Source organism: Plectrocnemia conspersa, unplaced genomic scaffold (assembly GCF_051122295.1).
Source record: "Plectrocnemia conspersa isolate PC_06_02 unplaced genomic scaffold, ASM5112229v1 ptg000013l, whole genome shotgun sequence".
NCBI classification, from domain to species: Eukaryota; Metazoa; Arthropoda; class Insecta; order Trichoptera; family Polycentropodidae; genus Plectrocnemia; species Plectrocnemia conspersa.
The window spans coordinates 4514681-4522561 of NW_028277177.1; positions in this window are offsets into that span (position 1 = coordinate 4514681).

Consider the following 7881-nt stretch of genomic DNA (forward strand, 5'->3'; position numbering starts at 1 on the left):
AATTACTATCAAATTTTCGAACGCGCAAGTGTTTCTTCTCAAGAATTATTTATCAAAAATTTCTCGAGAAAAATGGCAAATAGAATTCCCATTTTATAAAATATTTTTCGGTATATAAAATAAATTTGTACGAATATTTTTAAAAGGTTTACAACCACTGTCCTTTTTATAACGCTGCATAAGGGTTCATGCCTGATATGCAAACTTCTTTGAAGGTTTCAATAGAGTCTGGGAATGACAAAAAAATTTAACACTAGAACTCGCCTAATTTTTGCTTAAGTAATAAAACAAGACACTCAAATAAAAAATCGTTTTGAAGGTGTTCGTTCTAAATGTTTAAAAATATGCATATTTTTGCAATTTTCTATCACTCTAACCGGCCGACGGCTTTATCTTTGCTTTGGTGATCTAAGAATCCGCTCTGATAAAAATAAATTACGCACGGGAATAGGCAAAATGCAAAACAATTTAGGGCTATATTTCTTTTTCGATAATCCAAAATATTTTTACATATTGTTTTTGTAAAATAGTAACAGCTGATATTGACAATTGTTTCGTGATTATTATCAACAGCCGAAGAGTCCTTAATTTTTTTAAATTAAATTTTATTAAATTCTGAGCTAAGCTCGAAATTTTAATGAGCAATTAAAGATAAATTATATAATCAAAGAAAATTTCATTAATTAAATATTTGCAAAATTGAGAAACTTTTACCAATCAAAAAAAGGGTGACTTCTTTAGTTATAACTAAATCTAAATACTGAAATATTTTCCTTGTTGTAAGTTAATTATCAATGCGCATTTAATTGTATGTATTGCGCATTTTATTATATTTTTTTCTAACTTCTTATCGATATTTTTATAATTTTACTACCGCTATTAAAGAGCGCTTATATATATTTTCACTCTATAGTAATTAAATTATATTATTTTTTTAACACGTGTCACATAAATAATTCATAACTTTATATGTCACATTTTGCTTAATAAAGATTATTATGATTTTAATAAAAAAATATACGATGGAAAAAACTAGTCACAGAAATTAAAATATAAATTTTAACTTTTTGTAAAGAAATATTAAAACCTTTTTTATAGCGACCATTTTATTTGGGTTTTGAGGCCGAAGGTGCTCGACTTTTATTTTATGAATATTTATATTGGAAATTTATCAGGTAGTAGAAGCGAAATAGCAGGTCTTGAAAGTCAAAGAGTCTTTGCTGGAGTGATGAGTTGAATCATTTTCGGCTCTGATCTGTCGTGATGTTGCTGGATGATCTGCTGACATGACTCGCGCTTAGTCTCTAGAGCGTTTTCCTCCGTTTGTTTGTCTGTCCTTCTGCCTCTTTGTGTCCAAGTATCACATATTTTATATTGCTGGTTTGAGACAGCTCTGGTGAACTACAGATGAGGATGTTGGTGAGCCAATTGCATCGCTATTAGGCACTAAATGTGTTTACGCTGTCGAAGTGAAACGGTAATTATGGTTGATAATAAATGATTAACGTCTCGGGACGGATGTGAAATTCATGTCAACAATTAGCAACGCAGTTGTTTAGTCCCGAGATCTCTCTTCCATTGTTGAGCTTTACTTTCGAGACGAGATAATTTTAAATCTTTAAATGTTACGTGTGCAGGCATGTAGTTAAACCCCTACAATTAAGCAGAAAAATATATATTATCTGTTTCTAAATATAAATCGACTTATCTAATATTTGTGGTAATCTTATTATATTGTATATTATATAATACATAAACTGACTTCGATTACTAAAATATGTCTGCTGTATTCCCGTTGATAATTTTAACGAATGTTAGTTTTGCGTCGTAATTTCGCGAGCATATCTTAAAAAAACACGTCCCCTATTATGCAAACTCGACTTGAGCACGTTTCTCCATTTTTTCTCTTTCCTTCACACGTTGAGGTCTAGGGAAAACATTTTTTTCGTTGATGAAAATTACATAGCTCGCCTTTCACCAATTTTCTCGTGGTAATTTAAAATCAATATTCTTATTTGCATAGTCGAACGTGTTCGTACGAAAAACCTAATCGACGTAATGGCGAATGGCAATCAATGTCGCTAGGGGAGGTTTATTTGAATATTAAAAAGTGCAGAGCTAGCGATATATAAATTTTTAATCAAACTCGGTTCAACGGCCGCTCGGTGATGCGACAATAAACGTAAATTAATTATGTAACGGTATGCGATACGTGATTTAGGGGTAGGGGGTGTAACCGTCAGCTATATTGCGGTTGAGGTTTCAAACTAATAATTAAGGGTTAAGCAAAACTGGGTCAGAACAGGACTATGAGCGTAAGCTAGGTTCTGTGGATATAAAAACATAACACGCGAAATTGTGTTGTTGTTGAAAGCCTATTTTTTGTTATTAAAAAGTAGATGATAAATTAGCTTAATGCTTTTGCGCTTTTAGGATTTCGCATGTTAAACTAATGAAATAATTAACCAATTCACTAAACCTTTATTAAAAACACTGTAGCGAAATGGTTGGGTTAATACAAAATTATACAATACTATAATATATTGTTTGCGGTAATAATTAGGTTTATCGGATATATTGCATAAGTAATATATTATATATTTTTTTAAGAAATATTTTTAATTGTGCAATGTCAATTTTCTATGTCATTCATTATTGTATTTTTTAGATAGCTTTTAAGTCGCAAGAAACTTCTTTTCTAAATTTTTATTGTTTTCATATTTTCATATGTCAAATATTCTTCTTCCCCTATTTCTTGATCATTGCAATTTTAATAAAATTTTGATTTAATTCTTTTGCAAATTCAAGTAATATCTTTTATTGTGATTATTTATTATAGATTAGTAAAAGTATTTTATACAAAAGTTTATCATGCATAAGCCATATTCTCCAGTTAGTAGTAAAGCAATGTCTGGAAAATGTTAGGTGCGTTATTTAGTTGAGCATTATCTTGATAAATGGAAACCTCTTTTCTGTAATCTAATTCTAAGAAAATCTCTTATTGTATTATTTGTGCAAAAACATATCATGCTGTAATTATTTAGATAAATAATACAATATACTTGTAATTTAACTACATGCAAAGTTTTCCAATTTTACTGATCTGAGATTTTGCAATGAAAATCCAATGTTTTTATTTGTAAATTTGTTATAGTGATTTACTTAGCCAGTTAACAATCAATATAATTTTAACCTTTTAAAAAATCAATTACGCTTAATTACCAGTTTAGTATATCAGTTAATTAAAAAAAATGAAATAGCATATATCTCATAAATATCATAAATACATATTTTAAAATCTTGGTATATAATTTGCATACTTTGGATACAGAAATCTATTTGTGAAATATTATTTGCTTTTAAACTGAATTACATTAAGTCATGATTATAGTATATACATATATTAGAACAAATGGTTTTGATTTAACGTTTTGCTAATATAAAATAAAAAGTTTTATGAGTAATATACAATACAGGAATTAGTTAATTTGCTCACCTGTGTTTTCCCATGAGAATTTGTGATGCACGTGTCGTTATTACAATATATTGTTTTTAACTATAAACATAGCTCCACTATATTTATTCAATAATGAATTACTTTGTATTATTTAACTGTATACATTTGATACCACTATAAACACAGAGCTATTTACTATTTGTAGTATAAAAAGGATGTGTTTTTAATGCAATAAAATAATAAATGAAACAGACGTAGTCAATGTCATAAAAATAGGCGAAACTTATTATTTTTTTTTAAATATACCTATAGTATAGATTTGGTTTGTATAAATGTATATTATATATAATATAAATTAAATCAATAGAAAAATATGTTTTTATTCATTTTAATTTCTCTGCTATATTATGATAGTTAAAATGAATCAATAAAAATATTTATATTGCTATAAATAATAGTTTAAGCTCAAGCCTTGATTGAAAAAAATATTAACATGGAACGCGCACGGCTTACGCGATAAAAAATCAGAATTTAATTGTTTTTATTTCTAAAACCAACTTATTAGAATGGATTAATATAAGCTTTGCTTACTATAAAACACGTTGTTATAACTTAATTAAATAATTTAAAATTGCGATGGATTAGCTAACTTTATTGGATCTAATATAATTCATAACTAAAAAGTCTGGATTTTAATATAACGTTATTGTTTATATAATACAATAGATAACATCTATTTTTACTTTATTATTCACTTTTTATATACATATTTTAAGATCGATTTTTCGAGCCTAAAACCTAAATAAACTCTATAATTTGCTGTAATTTTAATTATTAGCACAGCTACTAAAATTGCAAAGTTTTTATGAGGCAAACTTATTATTCTTCTTGATTTAGATATTTTAAATAAAAGGTATCTATCAATTTTAAGCAATGTCTAATTCAGTGAAATCATTATCTATATTGAAATATATAAATCAAAATAAACAAAAAGCTTCTAAAACTCTTTTTATTATTTATAAAATTTCTTCGGATCTTGATAGTCTGGTTAATGATGAAATTAGCATATTCACTAATACTATTAAACAGTTAATTAAACGTTGCGCATTTTATATTAGAATTAATAAAATATACCGTTGCCAACTTTTATTGAAGACGGCTGTAATTATGTTTTGGGTTTTGCGGCAGAAGAGGTGTGACTTTTCAGCCAAAACAGACGCCGGAAAGCTGGTTTATTCTGTTAATTTGTACAATATTTCTGTAGACTAAGCTCTGGTGGAGAATTGATGTCGTTAATGCATAACATGGTGGTTTATACGCCGGTGAGACGCATTGTTTATTGAATCATATAGCACAAAAGCGTAGTTTTATCTGGATGGTTTAATAAGCATACAAAATGGAGTATCTGTTCATTATTGCAATTGTGCGATATTATATTATTCTCTTGTGAGTTAGGCCTTTTGTCAAAACGAATTGTTATTTACTTTATTACGTTCAAAAGTGACCTTAATGTAATTGCGTAACTGTACGGACCCTCACAATATTATATTAATTCATCAGGATATTTATCCGTGAGATAAACTGCGAAGATTAATAAAATAACAATTATTTAACATTTACTAATTTCTATCTTCTTAAACACAGGTCTTTCAGGTATTAATCATTAACATCACTTTCTTGGACTATATACATATGTATGTAAATAGATTAAATTGTCAATTGATATGGTCACAATTAAGATAAGATATTCGATATATGCTTTCGGATTCATTTGCGATTCTGTCCTTGCTTTCTCACAAATACGTTTCGATCAGTAAACATGTTTTCTATAAAATGTTCAGGGAAGGATTTAAACAACATTTTTTTTATTGCTTTTCAAATTAGCTTTTAATTATATTTATGATTTGATACTTGATATATAAATGAGTCCACACAAGTTTATTAAAGAAAATGTGTATTTAAATAAACAAGCAAAAAGTAATGATATTTGGTGGTTGAATTTTCTAAAATATTAAATAATTCTAATTATTAAATAATTCTAATTATTGAAAATGAGAAAATTAATGGAACAGAAAGGTTATTGTACAGTCATTTTATTGATTTTTATTAGTAACCGTATACAACACAACAAAATATCAGCGTATAAAATATTTTTAGAAGTACCTGAAAGTAAGGAAGAATAATAAAGAAATTAAAAGCCTCTTAATTTTTTTTAACACGAAATATGCATTTTTGTTTATTATATTTCCCATAAAAAATAAAAAGGCGACACTAGTTACTCCATATTTACTCAACGTCTTCAAAAAAAAATCTTGCGACTTTAGAATCTTTGAATTTTTAGCTCAGACCTTTGAATACACATTATTTTTTTTGCTCTTTTACATTATTAATTAATAAAAAATAAATAATGACAATACTAGTAATACCGGTATTACCCATATTGACTATTTTTCTCTTGGTAATACCGATTTTAAAAATACAGGTATTATTGCAATACCGATGTCTATCGAGGGTTGTTTTTTGAATCTCATTTATTTAATTGACGCTTTTTACAAAGCAGTCTTAGTCAGTTTCTGTTGATTTTTTAATTGGTACTTTTTTATCACTGTTAATTTTTTAATTGCTTATTATTTTAAGCGTCAGCCCAATGCGTTATAACGTGGTAAACACACTCAACAAGTATTAAGTAAGTAGTGAGACACTAGATTAAAATCAAAGTATGTAAATAAATACATCTATTTCATTAATTACAAATGCATAAAACAACTAGATTTATCCGTAAGGTAGAGATAGGAAACCTCAATCTATCAAAATTATAATTGTATAATAATCACTTATTCGCATCTTTCATACACGATAGGGATTTAGAAACATTTATAATTCATTATAGGATTCGAATCCAGGTCTTTAAGGTTTAGATCATTTTTATAAATATATAGATTAAGAGTATTTATATAGCAATAGTTACTTTCATTGCATTGGGATTGGTCCACCGAACGAAAAGATTCCAGATTATATTATGAAGCGACTCTCCATATACAGTATATAACCAGCAATAATGAATTTCTAACGTGTTTATTATCTGTCGGTCTTCCTTCATTCCGCCTCTGGTCGCCGGTTGTTATAGCAACGAAAGAAGGGGGAATCCAACCACCGAGCTACCCCCTACGACAGATCGTCTTGCGCTTGGCTTGCAGCGCGTATTATCAACTCCAAACTCCACAACAGCTGTTCTGCATCACTAGTTACTTTTGAAGATATCAGTCTGAGACTTCGCCTTTGTACTAACATTGGAAGCTTTCCATTAACACACCAGGTGGAAGCTGCATCTACGTCTTTACGCCGATTCAAACAAGATTTAAGGTGCGTAGCTCTAGCATATGTTTACCAATTTTAATCGAAAAAATTGTGTATGTAGTATATAAGGTATTAGTATCTGAATCTAAATTTAAGTGAAAAATAAAACTTTATATATACGCATGTTTACGATCTGTTGCTAATTATAGATTTCCATTAAAGAACAAAATACCTTATTGAACCTACGAATCATGTACTAATCGCTAATGAGTCGCCGAACAAAATTGGAGACAATGAAGCACTTTTGTTATCTTTTAAATTAAAATAATTTTCAACACTGTCAGATTCGTCATTAATTAAGATCAAAACAATATTGAATACCCCTTAATAACGTTAATGGACTTTGTAATTTTGTTTTATTAATTTTAATTAAATTAAATACAATTTTATATAATGTTAACGCTGATCAATGGGTATAAAATGTATTTGAAATGGGTCGCTTCAAAATGTATTTAATTAACTTTTACGATAAGATTATGTTTTAATATTTTCTATAGAATATGGAAAACAGGTTTTCATTTAGCAATTTATATAAATCAATCCTGAAAAATGGTTAAATCTCGAAAATAATTATCTTTATAGTTAACATTATAACATCAATTACTAACGATTTATGCATTTTAAACCTTTGTCAAACTTTTGTGTCATAACAAAAATAGATAAATCTAAATACCTTATCGTATTATTTATAACACGTGACGCAAAAGTATTATTTATAACATAGGATTTATTATTGAATATGTAATTATAGAATTCGATTCCACAACAAATATTATATAAATATTACTGTTATGAAAATATTTTTTTTAATGATATATTTACATCAACATACAGTTGAATCTTTCCTGAAAGTATATATAGGGTTAAATTATTTATGTATAGATTAAATAATAAAGGTCCCAAAATAGAACCCTGTGGAATTCCACACCACCTCACATTTACTTTGTGTTCCATTTAATACAACTACTTGTTGTCTATTGCTTAAATAGCTTTTTAATAAATTTAACGTTGGTCCTACTATTCCAATATATTCTCTAATAATATGTTATGGTCTACAGTGATGTTAG